Below are 25,690 nucleotides of genomic sequence, written 5' to 3'. Positions count from 1 at the left end.
AATGGCTATGTCAAGATTCATCTACACAATCTCTTACTGATGAGCACTGCAAATATTTCTAATTTCTATTACTGCACATAAGCCTGTGCATGTGCTATATTTTTCATTTTCTTGAAGGAGAATTTCCAAGGGGAGATTCCTCAAAGTGGAATTACTAAGTCAAAGACTATACTCATTAAAATGTTGACAGCGCATCTTAAAATTCTCCTTGAAAGCACGTTGAATCAATGTGAGTATATGAGACTGGAGAGGGGCCATGGAAAGAGCCAAGTTGCAGAGGATACAGAGTACTTTGGACCAGGGGAGGATTTGGACAGGGTCTCCAGAAGAGGTACAAAAAACAATACTCGGACAAGAAGGGTCCCTTTGGAATCATCATCAGATCAACACGGGTGACATCTATCTCCAGATGAATAAACATCACAATTACCTTTCAGGAATCCTCTCCCTTCCCAGAGCTACACAGAGAGCTGGCAACTGAAATCAGAGAGACTATTTAGCATTCCTTCCCTGGGCCTTCCCTCTCCCCACTGCGTTGTGCCAAAAGCAACCAGGGCTCCCTGTCTCCCTTTAAAAACATAATTAACATTCTCAGCGGGGTGGGCTGTGCACATTACTTGCAGATGGATGCTTCCTGTCTTGTTAGCTCACATGCTGGCTTTGGAATAATATGCCAAGCAATGCTCTTAGTCCCTTTTTCTTTAATTAAGGGAACCTTTTGACTCTGCTGCATTCTGACTCGTCCCTACTCTATTTCAACAAATCTGCACTGAGTACTTACTATGTGACAGACAGCGTGTCCACCCGAAAAAAAATCAGACCAGTCCTGCTTTCAAGATCTCACATGCTTTCAGGAATTCAGAGCCATCACTCATCACAAGATAATATGGTGAATATCACAGAAACAGTATGTGTCACGCTTAGTCTCTCAGTCAGGTCCAACTCTTCGTGACCCCATGACTGCAGCTCACCTGGCTCCTCTGTCCATGGGGATTCTCCAAGCATGAAAACTGGAGTGGGTTGCTATGCCCTCCCCCAGGGGATCCTCCCAATCCAGGAATCAAACCAGGATCCCCTGCATTGCAGGTGAATTCTTTACCCACTGAGTTACCAGGGAAGCCCAGAAACACTATATACAGAGCATGTTACAAGGAGAGGGGAAAACAGGAATTTATTTTGCCTTGGATGTAGAATAGGATGCTTTCACCAAGTGCTGACAGTTTAAAATTCAAGAAGGGGCAAAGGATGTGGTGTCAGAAAAAAGTCCAGTTCCTACTTTCGCTCCCCACCATCCAGCTGAAATGAGGGCTTTATTTACAAAACAAAAATCACAGTCATCCCCAAGTTCTTGGAATGACTGGGAGGATCCCTTATTAACCACACAGATTTGATGTAGCACAGGCAAAGTCACTGTTTATTTAGCATCTACTAAGTACCACGCCTCATTTAAGCATTTTATATACTTGAGTAACTTCAAGGCTCTCTCTAGGAGGATGTTCCTAGCTTCATTTCATAGCTGAGAGTCAGTCATTAAATAAAATCTAATGGGCAGAGTCAGAATGTGAACAAAGAACGGCTGAAACACGTGTTCTTTACCACATACCAGACTGCCTTTTACTCCTATTATTAGGCACTGGACTGGCCAAAAAGCTGGTGGCTAAAAGTGGATTGTGTCCATTGGAGGTGTGCTACAGGAGACATTATAAGCCTACATAATGTGAATATTCTCATCAGCTCCCTGCTTTCACATGTATATACCACTTGCTGTCACCACCACTGTTTGCCAGTTGGCAAGAATTAGTTAAGTCTATACTACACTCACTACAGATGGTGACTGCAGCCATGAAATTAAAAGACGCTTACTCCTTGGAAGGAAAGTTATGACCAACCTAGATAGCATATTCAAAAGCAGAGACATTACTTTGCCAACAAAGGTCCATCTAGTCAAGGCTATGGTTTTTCCTGTGGTCATGTATGGATGTGAGAGTTGGACTGTGAAGAAGGCTGAGCACTGAAGAATTGATGCTTTTGAACTGTGGTGTTGGAGAAGACTCTTGAGAGTCCCTTGGACTGCAAGGAGATCCAACCAGTCCATTCTGAATGAGATCAGCCCTGGGATTTCTTTGGAAGGAATGATGCTAAAGCTGAATCTCCAGTACTTTGGCCACCTCAGGCGAAGAGTTGACTCATTGGAAAAGACTCTGACGCTGGGAGGGATTGGGGGCAGGAGGAGAAGGGGACGACAGAGGATGAGATGGCTGGATGGCATCACTGACTCGATGGACGTGAGTCTCAGTGAACTCTGGGAGTTGGTGATGGACAGGGAGGCCTGGCGTGCTGCGATTCATGGGGTCACAAACAGTCGGACATGACTGAGTGACTGATCTGATCTGATTTGATCTGATAATACACTCAAAGCCTTGTAAAAGAATGACTATGAAGGGATGTTCCCCTCAAGAAATGCTGACTATTGCTGCCAAAGGAGAACTAGCACCTGTAAGATAGAAAGCAGTCTCCTTAGCTTGGTCCAGCACAGACTGTCTGAGACCCTCAGATGAAGGTGTCCAGCAGACACAGAGAAATCCATACCTGCAGCTTCGGAATTTTGGAATCAGCAATGTGCAAACAATATTTGAAATCAGTTGTGCAAATACTGACTCAGTTACCAACCTCACTCTCAATTCCCAAGTCCAGAGCAGCCCTGGAGACAGTACAAAGGAAGAGAGAAATTCAGTTTTGAGTAATTGTTTAAACCTATATGCAGGTCAGGAAACAAGTTAGAACTGGACATGGAACAACAGACTGGTTCCAAATAGGAAAAGGAGTACATCAAGGCTGTATATTGTCACCCTGCTTATTTAACTTTTATGCAGAGTACATCATGAGAAACGCTGGGCTGGAAGAAGCACAAGCTGGAATCAAGATTGCCAGGAGAAATATCAATAACCCCAGATATGCAGATGACACCACCCGTATGGCAGAAAGTGAAGAGGAACTAGAAAGCCTCTTGATGAAAGTGAAAGAGGAGAGTGAAAAAGTTGGCTTAAAGCTCAACATTCAGAAAATGAAGATCATGGCATCTGGTCCCATCACTTCATGGGAAATAGATGGGGAAACAGTGGAAACAGGGTCAGACTTTATTTTTTGGGGCTCCAAATTCACGGCAGATGGTGATTGCAGCTATGAAATTAAAAGACGCTTACTCCTTGGAAGGAAAGTTATGACCAACCTAGATAGCATATGGAAAAGCTGAGATATTACTTTGCCAACAAAGGTCCGTCTAGTCAAGGCTATCGTTTTTCCAGTGGTCATATATGGATGTGAGAGTTGGACTGTGAAGAAGGCCGAGTGCCGAAGAATTGATGCTTTTGAACTGTGGTGTTGGAGAAGACTCTTGAGAGTCCCTTGGACTGCAAGGAGATTCAAACCAGTCCATCCTAAAGGAGATCAGTCCTGGGTGTTCAATGGAAGGACTGATGCTGAAGCTGAAACTCCAGTACTTTGGCCACCTCATGCAAAGGGTTGACTCATTGGAAAAGACCCTGATGCTGGGAGGGATTTGGGGCAGGAGGAGAAGGGGAGGACAAGTGATGAGATGGCTGGATGGTATCACCAACTCGAAGGACATGAGTTTGAGTGAACTCCAGGAGTTGGTGATGGACAGGGAGGCCTGGCGTGCTGTGATTCATGGGTTGCCAAGAGTCAGACACGACAGAGCGACTGAACTGAACCAAGGGGAAAACATTATATGGTTTGTCTTCTTTTTATCCATGTTTCCCAAATGAATATCTCACCATCATCCTCAAGGAAAAATATTCCCTGAGGGTGGAACTGAAAGAAAATACACTTTCCCTCTGGCTTTAAAATTGTAAATAATTATGAAGATACTGGATCTAAAAGGTAGTGTGTGAAATCTACAGAGCCCTGAAAGCAGCATTATGAAGTGCCGTGTGATACATGTTTAGCCCCACACAACCAGCAGTGGCACACAAATCAAGCCCCTAAGTATTTCATTCCCGCTCCAAATGCAGTTGGTCAAATCCCGGAAGGCATTTCCACAATAACGGTTTTCTGTGTGCCTGCTCTCAACCAGAAATTATGGCTTCCATAAAAAGTAATAGCAGTATGATTTTAGTTAAAACCCAATTTACATTCTGCATTTCTGTTCAATAGTCTAGTTGACTGAGGCCCTTTGGGAACAACTCTCATCCTGTGGTACTGAAACTCATTAAATAAAACCATGAATTGTGCAAAATGGTTACACACTTGGCTTACAAGTTCCTTAAATATTATTTACCTTTCTCCCTGGCTTAAAACATCAGGCAGAAAAGCCATAGACACGGTGTGACTGGTTGTACACATGGCAGGAAGGAACCACCTCAGTTTATTGGAAATACAAACTCGCCAATGCCTGGGGATATAACTTGACATATTGCCTCAGAGAATGGAAACAGCACTCCCCACATGTAGCCACTACATCTGCTCCACACAAATCAAAGGTCACACACACACGAGCACTTGCCCTCCCCCTGTATATTCAGCAGGGCGCCCTCTCTCAGGACGCCTAACAGTGACCATGAAAATCTATAGGCGCCGCAACAGTGTGGCAAAGGGGCACAGAATAGCCTGATGTTGCTATCTCACTCCAGGAGCATGGAGAAAAGTTAACTAACTTCTTTAAAGACACAGCTATGGCGCTTTTTTCTACTTGCCACAAAGAATAAGGCAAAAAATGTGAGTTTAATATACAAGTGAAAACCCAGGTTCATAAAAGCATAGAACTCAACTCTTACCTCATGAGTTTGCAGAACATTTTGGAATTATGGAAATTGGATCCTATTACCAACAATCCAGCATTCTTCTGGAAAATATCAGCCATTTGGTTCTCTAGAGACCTGCACATTTAATGCATCTGGTTAAAAATCTACTTCTTGCACTGTGATAGAGGCATCTAATGTCCTTTTATGTCTAGTTTTTCTCTCCTCCTAGGTGGACATAAGGATTACACTTCCCTGACTCCCATCCTGCACGTGTGAAGGGTCATAGACAGCCAAGGGGCTGTGAGAAGCAGCAGTATGTGTCACTTTCATGCTGGAGCACTTATTTGATGGTGTGGAATGTTCTAGCACTCTCTCCTTGCTGCAATGACCAAGGAAGAGGATTCATGTTGAGATTGAAGGCAACTTGGATTATGGGAGTAAAGAACCACTTGGGGTGCTACCAGGACTCCCAGAGAGGACTTGAATGAGGAAATGGGTTTCTATCGTCCTACTCACAGAGACCATGAGGTGCGTGTTACAGCAGCATGACCTAGGATACCCTGGCTAAAATACCCACAGCCAACCCCCAAGTGTGATGTTAACTGAGAAAGGTTGTATCTGAGGAAAGGATCGTTCAACCCACATGCCCTGTAAACTTTGATGTAACAAGAGAAAACAGATTTATACATTTGTTTCTTTTCCTAAGACTGCACAAATAAGAAGCCGCAGAAAACGCACAGATAGGAATCCAAGCCCAAAGTGTGGTCTCTTTCCTCTAAGCCACACTAGCCACCAAAAGAGGGATGAAGAATTAGCATGCTATAGAAAACTTATAAAAATATATTGTGTTATTTCCACATACTCAATTTATCCATCCAGTAGATTTAGGTATGGAAAAACTTATGTACCCCAATATTTAGCTGTTATGGAATATATAAAAAAAGGAATTCATCACCCTTTTAAAAAACTTAGCAATTTAAGTGTCTGTCAACAGATGGTTAAAGATGTGATGTGTGTATACATGTATTTTATATATATATTATATATATATATATATATTACATTGGTATATATATACTGTGCTGTGCTGTCCTAAGTCACTTTAGTCACGTCCAACTCTTTGTGACCCTATGGACTGTAGCCTGCCAGGCTCCTCAGTCCAAAATATCTGCCATTTGTAACAACATGAGTGAAGCTGGAGGGTATTATGTTGTCTGAAATAAAGTCAGACAAATACTGTATGATATCACTTTTATGTGGAATCTACAAAATATGACAAACTGGGGAATATAACAAAAAGGAAACAGATTCTCAGATACAGGGAACAAACAAGTGGCTACCATTGAGAAGAGGGAACGGGGAGAGGCGATCCAGGGGAAGAAGATTAAGAGGTACAAACTATTAGATATAAAATAAACTAAAAGGATACATGTACAACATGGGGAATCATTAGTAACTGTAAATGGAGGCTCACTTTTTAAAACTATGTAAAATTTTTTAAAGATTTAGAAAATAGAATAAAATTATATGACCATTAAAAAAAAAACTTAAAATTCTTTCAAGGTTTCCAGACAAATAAATAAAACACTAGTCCATATTCCCAGCCAATGGGATGCTGCACCCAGACCCACGCTGGAGATGACTTTACAAACAGAACTCTGATCCAGGCTGTGATTTCATCATAGGTGAGGAAAATTCCACACTGCCACACACAAATCTCAAATATCACACCCAGAGAAATACTCCCAGCTCCCTTCTGAGTTCTCATCAGCTACCCATTCAAGACAGCAGCATCCCTGTCAAGCATAACATCCCATGACTCAAAAGCAACATGCTTCCCATTCTCTCATGTAAAATTTTATTTGGAGAGTAACATGCATTCTGACATTTGAGAATTTTTACTGAAATGTGAAACCCAAAGGCAGGGAATTGCTGCCAGCTCCTCAAGTCCAAGCCTTCACCACAGGTTCCAGGTTCCGTAGTAACATCAAGACACAGGGATAACCAGGGACCTAATGGAAAATTTTTGCCTCCATACTTAATATTTCTGCCAGAAAGTCTGATGACTGAAACCAGTGCATTTTCCATAAATCATTTTTAATTCAGCAGCATCTCTGCTGTCCTGGATAACTGGGGAAGGATTCACTGAACACCAATGCCCGATTTGTGTCAAAGTGCAATGCGTATTCCCGCCCAAACAAGTCAGGTCGAGTCCTGTCCACAGATGCCCTGCTGCAGGGTGCATGGGGGCCAAGACCCCTCTCTGAGCCATGGGTGCGGAGCGGTAGCAGAAGAGAGCTATTTACACGAAGATGACAACACGCCGACAGAGCCCTGATGGAACCTTTCAGGAAACAACCTTGGAACTTCTCTCTGCTCTCCTGTTCAGTCACCTAGTATTCCTCTCTCATCCTACTCTCTCTTCCAAGCTTACTTGCACCCTTAAAGAGGAAAAGTTAAAATTTTACCTCCTTCTACCTCTGTAACTCACCTTGCCCCTTGCAAAGTCTGGATCACGTAGGTCACGCAGTCTCAGAAAGTGGGGACTTGCAATACTAGGAACTGGAGTTTATCTCACTCACCCTTGTCCTGCTCTTTGCAACTGCCCGGCCCCTGCAAAACCTGCTTAATCATGCCTATCCAGGCCAGGCATCCCCCTCCCCATCTTGACCACTGTTCCTACACACACAAAACCCCTTAGTTTAAACCAGCCTATTAACAGCGAGTGTTGCCCACGACAGTCTGTCTATAAAAATTCTGTAATCCCTTTGTTCAGGGCTCAGAGCTTGGAGTGTTAACTCCTCTGGGCCCACCAGCATAATGAACCTGAGTTCTCCAACTCTCTGAGTGTGCTGCTTGGTTTCTCGATTACTGGTTTCCACAACACCCTCTGCTCTGAGCCAGTCTTTGCTTTTCAGTTCATTACACTACAATCCAGCAGGATTCTTTGTGGCAGGCAAATGTGTGGTGAGGGGCAAGGGCAGAATTCTCAGAGCTGTCCTTTGGCACTCTGGCTCCCTTAATCTAAGCCCCAGGGGTGTCTGTGATCGAGCTGGACCCCTGCATCAGGAACTGCTTGCTTCAGAACCCTCACCCCTGCTCTGGTTTCCAAGAGAGATCTTGGAGAGCCTAGAAAGCAATGGGCTCCCAAAGGACAGTCCTGTGTGGTCCACCTCATAGAGGGGACTCCATCTTCCTCAAATGACTCTATGTGAGAAATGAATATGGGGCAAGTTACAAAAAAAGAAAAATATTTACCACTCTTTGAATGACATTTTGTTTTTCATCAGGAGTGTAAAACACCAAGGGAACTTCAAAAGGGAACTCTGTGGAGTGATGGTCCATACTTTGGTGATGCTTACAAGACTCTATGCATTTGTCAAAGCACATAAAACTGTGCACTAAGAGTGAACTTTACCATATGTAAATTTTGACATAAACTTTAAAAAAAACACTTTTTATTTGAAGAATTGCTGATATACAATACTGTGTTAGTTTCAGGTATACAGCAAAGTGATTCAGTTAGCCATCTATTCTTTTTCAGATTCTTTTCCATTATAGGTCATTGCAAGATATGGAACATAGTTACCTGTGCCATATAGAAGGTCCTTGTTGTTTTAAATATAGTAGTGTGTATATGTTAAGCCCAATCTCCTAGTTTTTTCCCCTTCTCCCTCTCTTTCCCCTTTGGTAACCACAAATTTGTTTTAAATGTCTGTGAATATTATTTCTGTTGTGTAAATAAGTTCATTTGTATCATTTTTTACAATTCCACATATAAGTGACATTACATAAAAACAATTTAATATAAAATAAAACCATCTAAGGAAAGTTTGAGTGAGCCTAGTGATGGCATAAGGAGCAGAAGAGCAGGAGGAAACCCTGAGGTTCCCTTTCTGGGACTCCAGTGGAGACAAATCTTCATGGAGGGTCAGGGAGGAGACCAACCAGAGTCCTGGCTGGTGAAGGAGAAAGGCAGTGATGGAGGCAACACTGGGATTCAGCCCAAGGAGGCTCCCCACCTGGTCAGGTCACCTACAGCTTCTACATCCTGAAGTTCCCACCCTGATCATTTACTCCCCAAGATTGGGTCCCCTGGGACACTTCCCCCCAGACAGTGGGAGACACCATCCAAGACTAGGACCTGGAGAACACTGGTTCCAGAGCAACACGGGGCAGGAAGGCCTGTTTCGGAAATCTGGAGCTGAAATTCTCCTTATACATTTTCCCAAAAAATGCTGGTAAGTTTGGTCCAAATAAATATAACAACAATTAATAGAAGAGCCGGCCCAAGCACAATTGATTGAATACTTACTGTGGGCCAGACATCACTTCCCCTCTCCAACTCTCCCATTAAGAAGACCATTTTCATTCTGATTTTGCAGAGGAAAAGGAGGCTTAGTGAAGCTGAGATTCCAAAGTTAGCAAATGACAGAGCCAGAATTTAACTCAAGTACACTGACAACTATATAAACCCAAATGCAGGTAAATTTTATACTATACAGTCCAAGGGCTTTATGTGTTGAGTGGGTGTCTGTGAGCTATTCTGGGCCACTAATCCAGGCCTCACCATGGTTCTATAGAAAGGAATTCTGATATCCAGCAGCCAACCAGCATAGGCTATGGTCACCCTCCCTGGGCTGGGAATGACCCCTAACCTGAACAAAGTACCAGATCAGCCTACATAGGTATAGTGATGTGCAAAGGTTTAAAGTATAATACACTACATTTGAAATCACTAGATGTAATTCAATTTCCACTCTGATGATTCAGAAGGCATCTCAGAAATCTGAAGCATCTCAGGACCCTCATTGTAAAGTACAATCCTCACTAAGCAGTGGGCCCTAAGCACTAGTTTGCAGAGCTCTGAAAAACAGCAGAGGCTGGCTGATCTTCCAATCTACAGTTAAGGACAGGAGGCTTCCTGAGGTCAAGTCACTTTGCTTATAATGTGAGACAGTGCACCGGAGGGGCTGGGATTCAAACCCAACTCTGACCCCAAAATCCTGCTTCTTTCTACAAGTCCACCATACTTTGCAAAGGCAAAGCTAACTGAGAACGATATCTATGTCTAAAATTGAGAAAACCCAATGAGCTAAGTTATGTAAAGGGCTATTTTTAATAGCTAAATCCCATCAACATTAAAGAAGGGAAAAGATGTAAAGTTTTCATTTCATCTTCCAGGTCTCACAGGAAAAGACACAGATTTTTTTTTTTTTTTGGTCATGTATATTCTTTCCCTGGGTTATTATTAAAGAATAATATTATTAAAGAAGCCTTCTCTCTGGGGTTTCCATGTCCTGGAAATTTCATCAGAATAGCAGCAGTGCTGACATAAAGATGCAAATTACTGTCTCCTCCTCTGGACTGAAATGGGAGCTAAGTGAATAGCCTAGGAGATCAAAGAGCAGCCTCCACAGCAGCCACCATTGGCTGGTGGCAAACAGTGGGTGCTTGATACACCATAATGTAATTTTAATATTGTAAGAGCTAACACTTACGTACCAGGCACTGCCCTGAGTACCACAGATGGTGGTTACTTGTTTAGTTCCCATGGCAACCCTAGAAGGCAGACCCTCTCATCCACTTAGCAGATGAGGAAACTGAGTCACAGGAAAATTGAATAAGTTGTCAAAGATAACACGATTTGTCAGCAAAGGTAATTTGGGCTGATAATTGAATTCATTTGAGAATGAGGGTTTAGAAGAAGGTCAAAGAGGGTGGATACTATTAATCATATTCCTCCTCTTTTGGGATCCTTATCTCTGTCTATATATGTATACACATACACAAATACACACATACATATGTATACAAATTTTGGGATAAATTCCTATGTATGTTATTATATACTTTCATATTTTGTATTATAATGTTTACTTTATATAATTGCATATATGGATATATTTGAATATATTCCAATTTATAATAAAATCAAATATATAATATAGTATTAAATAAAACAAGAAGGAAATTTTATTATCCATAGAAAACCTGGTATCTCTGCAGAAACATAGAACCCTATGCCAGTCTGGAAAACACAGGTTATCAACTCCTACTAAATATCCACAACAGACGTTACAAAAATCTCTGCTCTCTTTTTTGTGGCGGCAAAAGAAGAACTCAGAATACCTTTTAACACAGTTCTTCAGGCAGCCACTAAGCAGGGCCACCTCAACAAATTAACCACAAAGTGCCAGCCTCACTCCAGGCAGCTGAGACTGAGGATTGCAACCAAGGGTGGTCCTGCAAAGCCATCAGCCCCCACAGGACAACTGAGTGGTTTGTAGTCACCACACCAGCCATGGTGGCAGAGCAATGGACCCTGGCAAGAGGACAGGACAGGAGGGCTGGACCCAGGGCTCAGGTGACCCCAGGGATGATGAGCCCTTCTGCTTTTCCCCAGGGAATCCAAGGGAAGCCCCTGGCCACCAAGATCCCCAAAGAAAAATGCAGTTTAAAAACTTACTGAAATTTACATTCTTAAGTGTCAGGCTTGAGCAGCATGTAAAAATGAGCCAGTTTCACCTTCAATTAGCTTAATTAGTTCAAGAGGTTCTTTATCAGGAGAGGCTATCAGGTAAGAAATGGAGTATTTCCTGCCATATCAGTAAACAAAGGATGTCCCAGTCATCAGCAACTGCAGCCCTCCAACATCAGCCCTGGGGAAACTCAGGAAAGAAAGAATACCTGCCTTCTAGCAGCCATCAGACTGCAGCCACTCCCCAGGCTCAGTTCAGTCACTCAGTCGTGTCTGACTCTTTGAGACCCATGAATTGCAGCACACCAGGCCTCCCTGTCCATCGCCAACTCCCGGAGTTCACTCAGACTCATGTCCATAGAGTCGGTGATGCCATCCAGCCATCTCAACCTCTGTTGGCCCCTTCTCCTTCTGCCCCAATCCCTCCCAGCATCAGGGTCTTTTCCAATGAGGCAACTCTTCGCATGAGGTGGCCAAAGTATTGGAGTTTCAGCTTTAGCATCATTCCTTCCAAAGAACACCCAGGACTGATCTCCTTCAGAATGGACTGGTTGGATCTCCTTGCAGTCCAAGGGACTCTCAAGAGTCTTCTCCAACACCACAGTTCAAAAGCATCAATTCTTCAGTGCTCAGCTTTCTTCACAGTCCAACTCTCACATCCATATATGACCACTGGAAAAACCATAGCCTTGACTAGACGGACCTTTGTTGGCAAAGTAATGTCTCTGCTTTTGAATATGCTATCTAGGTTGGTCATAACTTTCCTTCCAAGGAGTAAGTCTCTCTTAATTTCATGGCTGTAATCACCATCTGCAGTGATTTTGGAGCCCCCAAAAATAAAGTCTGACCCTGTTTCCACTGTTTCCCCATCTATTTGCCATGAAGTGATGGGACCAGATGCCATGATCTTTGTTTTCTGAATGTTGAGCTTTAAGCCAACTTTTTCACTAGGCTCAGCCTTGAGGAAACTCAGGACACAAGACACAGGATGCTGACCCCAGAGAGCCACAGTGCATATCAAAGGAATGATTTCAGTGAGCCCAGACTCTTACATCTTCCCATACAAATAAAAGCACTAAATTCCTTGAGATATCTGTTTTTGGGTTTTTTTAATTAACAATACTTTTTAGATGTTCAGACTAGCTGCCCTTTGTTGAAAAGCTTCTATAAAACCTGGCAATCCCTTCTGCCTCCTAGGAGCAGTTCTCTCAGGGTTACTTGAGATGTTGCCTCCCAGTCTCCAAGTCCTAAAAATTCCTGCCAAATAAAAACTCTCTCAACTTTTAGGCTGTGAATCATTTCTTAGTTGACACAGGAAACTCAAATCTACAGAAGCTCAAAAGAACAGTCAGGGCCTTCCCTTCAGCAATTTCCTCCTTTCACACTGAGGGGTGGCGGTGGGGGTGGGGGGGGGCGGCGGGAGGTTGGGGACACACAGCCAATACTTTTGACTCAAACTGCAACAAGACCTCAGGTATAGGAAGAGTTTCAAGTTCAACTGTAGAGAATACAAAGCTCACACTTTTCAGTTAAAACGACCCATTAAATGGCTCTTCTAGCCAAAACCACAGAGTGCCACTCTTTTGTTAATAACAGCTTTCTTTATCCAGGACTTACTGTGTCCTGGGCATGGTCTCATAGCTTTCACAACAATACGACAAATTCATTGTTACTGTGAGGCTCATTTTGCAGGTGAGGAAACAAGCTTGTTGCTGTTGCTGCTGTTCAGTTGCTCAGTCATATCCAACTCTTTGTGACCCCCATGGACTGCCGCACTCCAGGTTTCCCTGTTCTTCACTATCCCCCTGAGTTTGCTCAAACTCATTGATTCAGTGATACCATCCATTATCTCATCCTCTGTTGTCCCCTTCTGCTCTTGCTCTCAAAATTGGAGATACCAAGAGAATATTTCATGCAAAAATGGGCACAATAAAGAAAAGAAACAGCAAAGACCTAAAAGAAGCAGAAGAGATTAAGAAGAGGTGGCAAGAATACACAGAAGAATGTCCAAAAACTGGTTAGACAGGTTAAATAACATTCACACAGGTCACAAAGCTGGTTGTCTTGGATCGATTTCTCCAGAACTGAAAATGCTGACTGCCGAATTCAGCAGAGTGTAATATGAAGCCTTTTCAGGAGAAGAAAAAAACAAACAAACCACCATCTAAGGGAACATGTGACCCAGAAGGTAAGGGAATCAAACAAGAGGGAGACATTGGGCAAGTATCCATCCCATGGAGGGGAGCTTGACTCATTCTCACAGTGGAACTCCAGGGGACAACTTGGGTCACACTTCAGAACTATAGCCATGGGGGGTGAAGGAAGCTGGAAGTTTGTGTCAGTCATTGTGTTAGGGGAAGCACACTGATTGAAACCGCCCACCCTGGCCAGGCACCATAGTAACCATTTGCATGAGTTGTTTTATGACAGGAGATCCTGATAAGGAATACGGAATAAGCCACCACCAACCGGAAGAGTTGGGGAAAGGTCTAAAGGAGACACCGCGTGTCCATCCACTTCCCAGAATCCCTCTCGCTAGCATCCATCTTGGCTGAGCGATGTGTGCGCCACCAAGAAAGACTCTGAATTAGAATGATTGGCCAAAGACCACCTGGAAAGTAATCCCATCACCATAAAACCCAACATTGCGAGCCACATGGCAGAGCAGTTCTCCTGGGTTCCCTTACCCTACTGCTCTCCACCCGGGTGCCCTTTCCCAATAAAGTCTCTTGCTTTGTCAGCACGTGTCTCCTCGGACAACTCATTTCCGAGTGTTAGACAAGAGCCTGCTCTTGGGGCTCTGTAGGGGGGCCTCCCCTTCCTACAACAACTGGTTAAGGGCTGCCTTGGGCTATGCAGATTCTCAGGCACTTCTGGCCCTTCTGAAGGATCTGGCAAAGGGGGCCCAGCAAGCTGAGGGTCTCTCATTTCTTTGCTGAGAGAACTCAGATGCGGGCTGCTTGGCACTCCAGTGGGTGCAGCACTGTCCTGCCCAGACAACCCCCACCCACCACACCCCTTTTCAGGTTCAATGCTCTCAATCCCCAGGGAAACAACCTTGCCCAAAGTGACACCGTCCAGGGAAACTCCTACTCTCACTTCTGGCTTTGGAGTCTGCTTTTGACCTAAACAAGCTTGGATCAGGAGGGAAGGTGCCCTGGAAGCCCAAGTGGTCAAAAACGAAAAAGTGTGGGACTTCCCTGGTGGTTAAAAAACTCTGTGCTTCCCCTGCAGGGGGCAGGAGTTCAATCCCTGGTCAGGGAACTAAGATCCTGCATGTCACATAGTGCAGATAAAAAAATTTTAACTTAATTAAGAGAAAAAATAGCAAACGGCTCTGAATGGGCCACCCTGGTATAGGATCAAAGAGGCACCAATGACCCTAAAATGCTAAATGGCAAGATGTGGCAGATTTCTTTACTTTGTGAAATTAAATTTAATCAAGCCCTTCACTCACCCAACTGGTTTGACATATGTGCAAGCTTAAGTCACATTTTGAGAACCCCTCCCTAGTACAGCACAAGAAACCTGGGAAAGCAGGGAACACTGTTCTTTGGGGACACTCGGCCTCAGGCATGGACGTTCCCAACATTGGGAGCTGGATGGAGGCATTATCTGCAGGAGTGATGGTGGCTGTGATAGTTCAGGGTAGAGAAGAACAAGAATTAATAAGGGTGTGGGATGAGTGTGTGTGTGCTAAGTCACTTCAGGCGTGTTTGACTCTTTGAGACCCCAGGATGAATAGCTCTTAGAGAAGTTAATGCTATGTTAGCCCATACAAGGATTATGTGTTCTATCTCGAGCATTATGCAAGAAAACACACAAAATATGCTTCCTCTTGTTTCTATTACCCTGAACTCTTTACAGCATGTTACACCTTCTAGAGATGCTAATTCAATTTCTGTTGCCAAGCAATGAAGACAGAACAAAGTTAAAAGTTTTTAAATGCAGATTCCGTTCTTCAGAGATTCATATGCTAGAGGTACAATTAGACCCATAATGTAAGTAATTATATTGCAAGGCAAATTTTATTAAATGCTTTGACAGAGGTTTAGTGTGCAATGAGAAGATTCATTTTAGCTGAAGCACTGGAAATGTTCCTTGAAGAGGGAAGATGTGAATGGGGACATGAACACCTCTTATATTTGACAGGTTGACACACTGGCCAGGGAGTTGGAACAGGGGTAATTCTAGACAATGGGCAGCACTAAAGGTCCTGTCCAGGTAGGAAGTTCTAGCACTTTCTCTGTCCTCTTGTATAAGGCAAGGGGACTCAGACTATTAGAGATGGGTGCAAGTGGAGTGGAAGGTGCTTTGGGATGCAGTGAGAGTTGGGGTACAGTGAGAATTAGGGCTGCAGATGCCAAGTGGGACCAGACTGAGAGTGGTCTCCAACACCAGACTCACAAATCCAGACTTTATTAGTCATGAAGCTCATGAGTCAGAACTCGGACTGTAAACAACCAAAACCACAAACAAAGGAAGTGAGGCCCTGGTCCTAATCAAACTAACAGTTACAGGGACTTCATTGACCAGTGGTTAAGACTCTGTGGTCTCGATGCAGGGGGCACGGGCTCAGTCCCTGGTTGGGGTGAAGGAGGACACAGACAGAGCTGAACTCCATCTTAGGCCTGTTCATGCTGATCATGCTCAGCCACCTCTCCAATGGACTCTGAACTCTGTGCTTAGTGCCTATGGAAACTACAATAGAAGGATAAGACCCCCTCTGGACAGGGGAATCTTGAAGATCACATCCATGTTACTCTTCACCTAAGAGAAAACATACTCTAATTACCCCTGCCTCCGGACAGATCATAAATTCTTTCTGTATCTATCGGGATATAACCACAGGCTTATTGATTATTAACTGTTTGAACACCTAACACATGAATGATGGGGTTATTGTGATTGTATTTACCCTTCCTTTGTTTTATGTAAGTCTCAAGGAAATTGGAGTGGTGGGTTCAGACATGTACACATGGGGTACAAAAGATTTTCACAAATGCTGGTCAGGGTCCTTGGCTAAGAGGAGACTCTGCCTTGGGCCCGCCAGTGTAATAAACTGCACTCCACTATCTGCATTGTCCTTCTGAGTGAGTTTGTTTCCTGGAACGTGTGGCTATAACAGGGGAACTGAGTTTCGGCATACTACAGGGTACCGCAAAATAAAAAAAAGAAAGAAAGAAAAACCTAATAGTTAGAGCTGTTCTTCAGGGACAAATGGAATTGGAACACCGTGAAGAATCACAGGTAGCATACCTCTGTTCATTTTTATAATCCTGTTTTAAGTTACTTGTACTGTCTTCCCACTATCAGAAATTATCTTATGTAATGACTTGTCTCCTAGAATGTAAGTTTCCCAAGGGCAGTCTGTTTTGTTTACCACGACTTCACTGCCTCTAGCATGGTCTCCTGGGTGGCCAGCATTCAGCAGGCACTCAGTATTTGTTGAAAGAATGACGTGAATGAATCAGAGATTTTTAATATGTGTTGGTTTAGGCAAACGTAAATATCCTTGACTGCTCCAATTCCCCATCTAAATCTGGACATTTGCAGAAATATTTCAATGGCTCAGTACCTGTGATTAACATCCCCATGAGTCAGCCAAAGAAGTGGACTTCAGGCTCTGCAAGGTCGGAGGTCGGAAGCTGAACTCTCATGAAATCACTGGATAGAGTATCTGGCAGAACCACACAAAGGTAGACCAGCTGACCAGCACTGAGATGTTCTAACACTCTAGCAGGCAATTTTGAATGCCTTCAGTCTCTACCTCAGAAACTCATACCTTGAACCAGACTCTATCCCTGAAGGTTTTGAGGGAGTTAAGAGGACTTTACATCACATAAAAGGTCATGGTGAAATTTTTTAAACCCCATTCCTATTCTCTTGCAAGTGGAAGTCCCTGTGAACATTTTCATTCAAAAGAAGCCTAGGCATAACTAAAACACATTTAATCACCTATTTAACTTAGATGCTAAAACTTTCTCATCCTCTCTCTTTTCTGAGGTCCTGCTAGGTCTCTCAGTTTTGCCAAGGCAGAGATGGTTTGAAAATACTGGAGGGTTCTGTATCTGTTCTCCTTGGAATCATAAGACAAGATATGATCAGAGTCCTATTTTGAGCCTTTTTGTCTGTGATAGCCTTTCCTATTTTTACTACCATTTGCCTAAAAACAGCCAGTTATTTCAGGATCAAACTAAGAATCAGCACACCATGTTCTGGGTAAGTGGATTTTTTTTTAGCACTCACCCCATGTATCTTTGACCTGTGATATTTTTGCCTTGATTTGCTCAGAACTTTGTCACTCCAAGAACAAGCCAAGCACCACTGTTCCTTTGTATTTTCTTTCCATTTTTTATAGTTTGATATGCATTTTTGTTAGAACAGTTAAGTCCTATCAGAAACCATAAAACCAGGTGTGACAGCATGTTACATACCAGTATGTCACGCTTTTGGCCATTTTAAGGAAATCTATTTGACTAAAACCAGGAAATGAAAGGACTTATTTAAATAACAGAAAAGAACACTCCCCGATTTTCTCAGTAGACAGAATGGTTTTCTTGGGGAAAGCAGAGAACACTATCTGTAAACTATTTTCATTTTTATATAGTCACTTACTCTAATCACAAATCCTTTCAGATGAATCCCAAAATACCCTTCACCATGCACTTAGGTGAAATAATAGTGAGACCATTAATGTTACATGAACATTACTGTGTTCCCCCTCACTATCTGCTGCCAGGTCTAAACTCTGTCATTATCAGGGAAATGAGTTTGTGCCAATCCATTTCTAAATTTCATCTGGTTCTCCCTGAAATCAGTGATTTTATTTACCAGCAGGTAATTAGGACATAGTTTCAATCTGAGGCTATCACCACCATGAGGCTCAAATTCACCGTTTATCCAAAACCTGTCTCAAACAGCAATAAGGTACAGAGATTTATGCTGGGGTTGGGTGGGGGAGAGAGGGAGATGGCAGGAATGGGTTGGGTGGGGGAGAGAGGGAGATGGCAGGAATGAGTTTTCTGTCCTTTAGGAACTTATGGTCTAGTAGAAGGAAGAGAAAAAAGACATCAATATGCTAAGACAAACGTAAGTGTCTTGGAACAGCAAAAAGCAAGGGCTGTGGGCAGACTGGCTTTGACCCTCAGCTTCAATGTATCAGTCAGCTACTACTGCAATACTGTGTGATGAGCATCCATGAAAGTTCCATAGCTTAAAGCAACAAATATTTTTCTTCTTCTGCAGGATCCCTGGCTTTAGTTGATCTGGAATGTGTTCCTCTTACACTTCTCTAGATGGTGATTTAGATTCAGATCTTCACCTTCTTGGACCTGTGACTGCCTAAGACATATTCTCATTGCCCAAAAAAAAGGCTCTGGTTTTGGCCACATGAGCCTTATACACTTTTTACTGATAATGTAGTCAAGCTTTCTTTACAAAAAACCATTTATGTAGACTGTAATTTCTAAATGTAAAGAATAATATGCATGTAAAAAGCAAGTAAAATTCTCCGCAGTCCCCTTCCTCCCCACCACCCCCTTACCTCTACAACCACTGTGACAATGGCACACTTGTTAGTACCATAAGGTCAATGACCTTGAAAGGATGCATTCTGCTTCTCACAGTTACTAAACAAATACGTGGGCTATAAATTGTTCTGGAGACTATCTTGAGGCAGGATAGACAAAGTAAAACCCTTCTGAGCAAAATATGTAGTAAACTTTGAGATGCTAGAGTCTGGAGTTCAGTGAGAAGAACAGTATTCAGAGGAAGAACTGACCAAGAATATTTGGAAAGCTGGGGCATTAGAGGAGTACAGGGTTACAGGGTTAGAAAATTCTTACTATGGTGAGGACTGGTTAAGTTTTCTTGGGAATAATAAGTGATATTAAATTGTAAGTTGTCTCCACTGTATTGTACTGAGTTATTTTTACCCTCAAATACTGCATGCCTATGGTAAAGTCTGCACCACACAAAAGCCTTCTTTAATTGAACCTGGAGGTAATGAAAGGGCAGACAGTCTGAGCAACACAGACCAAGGAGTCACTGAAGAAGATGAGGGATGAGAGGTGCAAAACAGGTTGCAGAGGTAGAAAATTCAGCAGCTGGAAGAAATCACAGTGTGAGGGAAAATATGACAAATATAAGCCTCTCAAGAATTCTTAGGTTCTAGGCTATCTCCAAATTTTCCATCAATTCTTTGTTTCCCTTTGATTCCTGTGGGATATCCCTCTTTTCCCAGCTGTGTTAGGGCTGCAAATGCATGTCCCTTGTTTTCCCATTCTGTGAGTAGAAGTTGGGTCTAAAACACAAATGATCACTCCGTACAGTTTTCTGTCCACCTGAGCTTATACACAGGTCCAGATTGAGCACCCAGCCCAATCAAAGTCCTGTGGAATTGGGATGTGGGTTACAACAGATGCTGGGAGAAAGAATTTCTGTCCAACAGCAGGTATAAAAACTGAGCACTGTATAAGCCCAGATCTACTGCTGGCTATCTTTTATATCACTTAAAGAAAGACTCCCTGAGAATAAAGGATACAGGGACTTCCCTCATGGTCCAATGGCGAAGACTCTGTGCTCCCAATATAGGAGGCCTGGGTTTGATCCCTGGTCCAGGAACTAGATCCCACGTGCAACAACTAAGAGTTCGCATGCCACAACTAAGACCTGGTGCAGCCAAATAAATACATTTTAAATGTATTTTTTAAAAAAGAAGAATAAAGCAGAGCCAAGAGTTTGAGAATGAGTCCTAGTGACCTCCTTGAGTCCATGAAGCCCCATCCACACCTGGGTCTCCAGACTCAGACTCCAGAAAGGGTCCTATCACAACAAGAGGAGTTCCTGCCCTGCCCCGCAGTGTACATGCACACCATTCAGCCCAGTCTACTCTGTACAGTAGGAGTCGCAAAGCTTTTTCTGTAAACGGCCAGACAGTAAATATCCCAGGCTCTGTGGGCTATAAACCCTCTATAGCAACTACTCAACTCTGCTGTGAAACAGCCATGGACAGTATGTGAATGAAGGAGCAGAACTGTGGTGCAGCAAAATTTTGTTTACAGCAACAGGTTGGCAGGACAGAGTCAGCTCTCAGGCTGTTGCTTGCTGACCCCAGCTCTACAGAAACCTTAGACGGTCAATTTCAGAAATGGCTACTGAATATGTGCTTCAAAAAACTCCTTAAGGAGAAAACTGAACAGGCATCGCTCTAAAAGTCACTATCATGGTGAGAAAGCTTTTATTCCACTGCAGTGGCTGATAAATGGCATTAATGGATTATGACGTGATCAAGCTATGTTCCTCTTATTCATTTTATCTGTGGATTCAAACATAAGAGACATCAAGGGTTCAAAAAAGTTAGCTGCTAATACTGAAAATTCTAGGGCCAAATCCAGTGAAACTGAAAATTAGTTGACTGTCTAATCAGTACTATTCAGATCAGCAAGAACCAATGCTGCTTCAGTCATGCTTGGGTACTATATTTTTGTTGATGACTTGTGCCATCCTGGGATATTCACCAAGCTTTACTCAATCCTTCACTGAGAGACTTAATAAAAGCTTCCTTTCCAGCTCATTCATTACTTTGTTTTCCAATCTTGATTCTCTAGGAGAGCTTTTCTCCTTTAAAAAGGTCTGTGAACTTGGTGCCCCACTGATGCAAGTGGACAAAACATTTGTCTAGGTATCTTTTTGTGAAATGCAATCAAAACATGTACTGAACCAATTCAAAGACACCTGTGAGCATCAGTCATAGTCAGAGAAAAATCATGCAGGTATTAACCAGCCACAACTGCAGAAAATACTGACACAAGGCTTTGCCTTGCTACCATCTAACCACGTGTCTACTGTTTCCATGAGTTCTGGAAGCTTCTGTTCAGGTCACATACCACTGGATTGAAGCCAATCAAGTCCTAGATATCTCTGAGAGAGCAGCCACCTCTCTGGAGACCTCAGGATCCTGGCAGCAGGTGCCTGGATCCGACAAGACTCTGGTTTTAGAAATCCTTATCTAGTACAGCCGATCTCCCTGACTCACTTATGCTAAGCTTTTTCTGAATTACATGTGTCTCCCAGACACACATATTTCCTCTAGACCAGGAAAATATTACCTGGTGTCTCTTAGAAAGAAGAGGCTAGCAGAAAGAACTTAGTCTCTGGAAAATGGGAAATATCAATTGTATTTACCCCCCCTAGAATGCTGGATCTCCAAGATTTAAGCTTACTTTCCAAAGCTCAAGATCAAATCTTTCTCCCCAATCAGATCAGGCCTCTGCAAGCTCTCCTAGCAGGATCCCAGGATCAAATTCCCTCTATGTCTTCATTAATATAACCTTGATGCTTAGCACAGTGCCCGACACATGGTAGGGATGCAAAGAGCCTTAGTTGACCGTGTAAGAATAAATGGAGACCTTGCACATGGCCCAGGAATGTAGGTGGTTGTGGGAGAACAGAATGCTGTCTGACCATTATTCATTCCCTATTCCTCTCCCACACAAGAAATACATGTACCTGCTTGAGTGATATTAGGCTTGCCAAAATGATTCACTGTTTCTCATGATGGCATATAATTCCTCCCCATCCTTTGATTTCAGGTCGTGGCCACATATCAAACACTTGCTTCATCCAATAGGATGCAGGCAGATCTGATGCAGTCAAGACAGTGCCATTTGCTTATCTTCTTACACTTTCATTATCGTGAAAAGAACTGCCACTCTTCCTGAGGAAACTGCTACTCTTCCTGAGGAAACTGCTACTCTGTAGAATCTGGGATCTGGAATGAATACATGTGGAACAACCCTGGTAAGAAACAGAGCCCAGCTTGAGCTGCACCTGAAGCAGAGTCTCCCAGGAGCCCAGCCTAGGACAGTCAAACATCAGGCAACCCATGATAGGTAAGCAAGAATCAACACCTGTGGGCCAAGAATGACACCTGCCAGATCAGTAAAGAAAGGATGTTACAGCCGTCAGGTCATAAGCCACTGTTAGTCACACCCCCAACCAAGGTACACCCTGAGGGAATTCAGGATGGAAAAGAACAGGAGATTGGACCTAGACAACTGAGGTACATATCAAAGGAATGCTATCAGTAAGCCTGGACTCTTGTATCTTCCCAACCAGAAAAGACCTAAGTTCATTAACTTACGTTGTCTAGAGTTTTCTTTAATTTGCAGTCATCTTTTGATTTTCCTGTGTTTTTTTTTTTTTTTTTTTTTAACTCTTATATATCTTGGTTCCTCCCTTACCTCTTCAGAACAATGCCTCAGGAGTATCTGAGAACTGTCTCCTGGGGCTTAAACACTATGTTCACTGAATAAAAGATGACTCTCAACTTTGAGGTTATCCACTTTGTTAAGTTGACATGACTGTTATCTTAAGTCACTTGCGTTTGCAGTGCTTTGTTAATCAACATTATTGCAGTACTATACAACAAACATCCACTAACACCCACACAAAGATCAGCATTGTCACGAATACCATCATGAGACAGATCCCATGTACATGACACTGTCCATTTGTAGCAGCTGTATTTATGGGAAGACAGAGGGCACCTCGACAGCCCAAGTGCCTAAAGGAGACATTTGAGAAGAGGAAGACCCAAAGACGTGGCTTATTTAGCCCAGATAGGTTTGGAGGACCTGCCCGGAAAGTAATAGCTATCAAATGGAGAAAACCCTCTCTTTATGGAAAAGAAACACACCCCATATACTCTTTGCACTTTCATATGAAAGTTCCTTTTTTAAAATAGCTGTTTCAAAAGATCCTTCCAGATTGGAGTGGGCATGACCAGTTTAACAATAGCTGCCTGCCAAAGGATGGCATTAAGATTCAGATGCTGTCATTTATCAGGGTCCTTGACTTTCAGCACTGCTGACTATTCAGTGCCAAGCCCCAACTCCCCATCCTTCTAACCAGCTAAAGGCTCGTAGAGATTCTTGCATATACATTTGTCGCCTTTCCCTGAGAAGTTTCTGAAAAAGAAAAACAGCAAAGAAAAGAAAATGGCTTTTTGTTTGAATTTCCTTCGAGTCATTTGGTGAAGCAGGCATCATCAGCTCTCGTAAACAGGCAAAATGCAGTTAAGTGATCTCTGACTGTTCTGCAAAATTGGAATCTGAAGCCTTGTAGCAAATTGTCTCAAATGCATCATGGAATGTGAGAGGCATAGGATGTAGGCAGGATTGCCCTTCTGACAACTCAGTGAAGAAAACAATTGCTGGAGCTTTTAATGCTCTAAGCCAGGGCTCTGCTGTCTGCCACCTTGATGTGAGAATAACCCCAACTTGGAATGGACGCTAAGGATAGGATTCAGGAAGTAGGGGCAGGGATGGTTGGAGGACACAGGGGCTTAGGAAGCAATCCCAACATTACAGAGACTCACCCAAGACTGTGTGACAAAAGGTGCTCTGGCCATCTCACTCTTTGCCCCTTCATACATCTGCCTCTCTCTTCAGCTTCCAAACCGGTGTCCAACTATGCCAAGGAGACCAAACTTGTGCCAAAGAATGCCGAATAGTACTTGCTGGCTTACTCGGGGTGTGTCCTCTAAATAAAGGAGTATGTCTCCTAGCATCTTTCCACCTACTTCTCCTCTTTCATTTGGTTCCCTCTCCCTAGGGAATCTCAACCACCCCCATCGGTGATGCCTACAAAAACTTTAATTCCAGCCTGACCTCTCTGTTTAGCAAAACCCATGTCCTGAGTAACTGAACTTGGCTATCTCACAAACATTCAGACTCAAGTAAATTCATTAAGTTCTCCCAGATATTTTTTTTCCTCATGTCTTCCCCTCATTAGGTAAATGAATCAGTCCAAGTTAAGAAACCCAGAACCACTCTTTACTGTTTTCCTCTCTCCACCCTCAAGGCAGTATGATGCCAAGAGCTCTCATTTCTATCCTGCTAATGTACATCTTCCGTTCTTTACAGCAGACTTCCCACTCATTCATTCATTCATCTAATATTTGCTCAGTTCCTATTTTGTGCCAGGCTCTTTTCTAGTGAGCAAATAGACCATGAACCCCACCCTGTAGAGCTACCTTTGAGTATAGAAAGGGTCGATAAACAACAAAAAAACAATTATGCAGCATGCTATATACTGTTAGATATGGTGGGCAGGGTAGATGTCTCTAAGAAGATGAAGTCTGAGCAAGGATTTGAAAGAGCAAAGACTTAAGCAGGAAGACATTATTGCAGCAATCCAGGGAAAATATTATGGGGATTTAGACCTGGATGGTAGCAGTAGAGACAATGAGGAAGGGAAAGATGATGGGATTTTATGACTGGTAAAAGGGAGGGTGGCTTCCCCAGTGACTCAGGGGTAAACAATCCACCTGCCAATGCAGGAGACATGGGTTCGATCCCTGGGTCAGAAAGATCCCCTGAAGGAGGAAATGGCCACCCATTCCAGTATTTTTGCCTGGAGAATTCCATGGACAGAGGAGCCTGGTAGGCTATAATCCGTGGGGTCGTGTAAGATTTGGACACAACTTAGCAACTAAACAATAAGTGGAGGGTATAAATCACAAAATCAACTCCAAGTTTTTTTAACAACTGACAGAATGGAGCTCTCATCAATGGAAATGGGGTAGGTTATGAAGGGAGCAGACTTGCAGAAGGGCAGACCCATAGTTCTGTCTTGGACATGGTGAGTTTGAGCTTATTAGACATTTGAGCAGAGACATCAAATAGGCAGTCTGATAGAAGAGGCCAGAATTCAGGAAAGAGGTTCAGACTGGGAATACGGCCCAAGCCCAGGTCCGCATCATCGCTCACCTGTGTTTATGACTGGTAAAAGGGAGGGTGGCTTCCCCAGTGACTCAGGGGTAAAGAATCCACCTGCCAATGCAGGAGACACAGGAGACATGGGTTCGATCCCTGGGTCAGGAAGATCCTCTGGAGGAGGAAATGGCAACCCACTCCAGTATTTTTGCCTGGAGAATTCCATGGACAGAGGAGCAATGATCTCACAGTTGGGCTCCTCGCCTCTGATTTTCCATCTCCTATCACTGTCCTCCACGTTCCTACTGGAGGGGTGTTTCTAAAATCTGGATTTATTGTCACCTGCTTAAAAACCTCTGATTTCCCAGTACTCCACAGCATAGCATTCATATCTATACTTCAAACTCTCCCTTATGAGCCCCAACCATGTGGAGATGCTGCACTAGTTCCAAAACTAATAGAGAGTCTTAGATGTCAGGCACCTCTCAGTATCTGTGCATGTTCTCTGGATCTGGACTAATACCTTCCCATGGATCACTGTCAAACTGACTCATCCTTAAATTCCTGAATTCAAATGCCATTCTCCTTGCTAGATCCCGCTTTGCACCTCCCTTAGGACTCAGGACCCTTCCTTCCACCTTTGCATTGCAACTTACACACATGTCTAGTGTAATACTCACCATACAGCAATACAATTGTCTGTCTTTGACTAACCCAGTGATTGGATG

The 25,690-nt window shown here is 43.2% G+C and overlaps 1 protein-coding gene across 27 annotated transcripts in view; it reads right to left on the bottom strand.

Annotated features, from left to right (window-relative positions):
- LOC147348186 (uncharacterized) overlaps positions 1 to 25,690 on the bottom strand; it is a 732,824-nt gene that overhangs the window by 520,058 nt on the left and 187,076 nt on the right. The gene's annotated exons all lie outside the window — the stretch shown is intronic.

This window comes from Bos grunniens, chromosome 22 (assembly GCF_055505025.1).
Source record: "Bos grunniens cultivar Pamir isolate PY7600 chromosome 22, Bosgru_T2T1.0, whole genome shotgun sequence".
Lineage (NCBI taxonomy): Eukaryota > Metazoa > Chordata > Mammalia > Artiodactyla > Bovidae > Bos > Bos grunniens.
Note: the sequence above shows the minus strand (reverse complement) of the source record. Positions and strands in the feature narration are given on the sequence as shown.